Here is a 1,580-nt window from a genome sequence, read left to right as displayed (position 1 = left end):
AACAACATACAGAACTACCAAATTTTGCTATAAGTTTGATTGCATCATATAATAATTGCTGTTAATAGTGTTAATAATAGTAAATATTATTATATTTTTATTAAATAATGTAAATATTATAATATTATTATTTTATTATTATATATAATATTATTGTTAATAATAGTGTTCATCGTCTGTTTGATTACATCTTTAATTGATTTTTCCGTACATTTCTGCCATATGTACATTAACTGACAGTCATCACTGATAAGCTACCACTAAATATTGTAGAAACTTAATTTGCTGTAAAGTTGAATAGATTTAAATAGCCTATCAGCAAACTTACAAAAAAATTGGTAAGATTTCACTAGACTTTAGTGGAGTCAGCAGTTCGCTTGACAGTAAATAAGGATCTAATCCTAAAGTATCTTTTATTTATATATATATATATATATACCATTTTTTTTCTGTTTTTTTGTGTTATTTTGGTTTCCGATCACCAAGGAGAGGCTATGCAAGGTCCTAAAGATGATGGCCGCAACAAAAAAGTCACGTGACTGAAATCCATTAATATAGCGTTATGTCAAAATATTAATTTGTTTAATTTTAAATGAAACCTGTAATCCTGATAGTATTCCCACTTTTTACTAAATGTAACTGTAATCCGAGTACTTGTAACGGATTACAGTTACTAGATTTTTGTATCCTGATTACGTAACGCTGTTACATGTATTCCGTTACTCCCCAACCCTGGACCTGGCATCAGTTTCTTTTATTAACACTCACCGAGAAAAATGAGTTGAATCTTATTCTGTATCATCTTGTCTTCACAGGTTTATTCACTGAAAGAAATAGATGACAAGAATACGACATGCTGGTTAGTTTTCTGATATTGAAAGTGCAACAGTTTCTAGTCTATAGTCAAGGGGATTTATTGGAAATGAGCAAGCAGACATGGCTGCAAAACATGTTCTTGCAGAAAGAATCAGTGAATGCAAAACCCACCCTTTGACATAAACCCCTTAATCAACCATTATAAGACAAAAATAAGAATGGGTAGAATGTCAAAATTATTTGAAATAAATCCTGTGATTGAGAAAAGATGTCTACCCTTTTAATTCAAGACACGACCAAGTTGTATACACAAGGTGTTGGAAAGGCCATAATTGACTGACTCATGGACGTTTATTGAAGGGTGAAGAAGCACCAAAATGTCAATACTGTAGTCCCAACTTTTCTATAAAATATGTTTTTGGTCTGTCCAATTTATAATGTTATGCGACAGTGATTTTTATCAGGACAAACTTTAAACTACTTACTTATGGACCGAGAAAACTTTCACAATTTTTATCCCAAGTACATTTAAAGAATGTTATATAGAATTCTGCTTAATCTTGTCTTTTTTCTAAGACAAATGTTATATTATATTGTATTTGTGATATGTTTTTGTCTGTTTAATTGGTCAAATTAAATACAACTAGCATCTATAGTCAAGGTTTTTAGACACTTTCAGGCATTGTTCATGCATTTCATATGCTGACATGTTCACAAAGGTTGTTTAATAGGACAAAATTCACCAGTTTTACCAACAAAAGTAT

The sequence above is a fragment of the Sinocyclocheilus anshuiensis genome, unplaced genomic scaffold (genome assembly GCF_001515605.1).
Source record: "Sinocyclocheilus anshuiensis isolate Anshui unplaced genomic scaffold, SAMN03320099.WGS_v1.1 scaffold1000, whole genome shotgun sequence".
Lineage (NCBI taxonomy): Eukaryota > Metazoa > Chordata > Actinopteri > Cypriniformes > Cyprinidae > Sinocyclocheilus > Sinocyclocheilus anshuiensis.
This window is presented reverse-complemented; position numbering follows the sequence as displayed.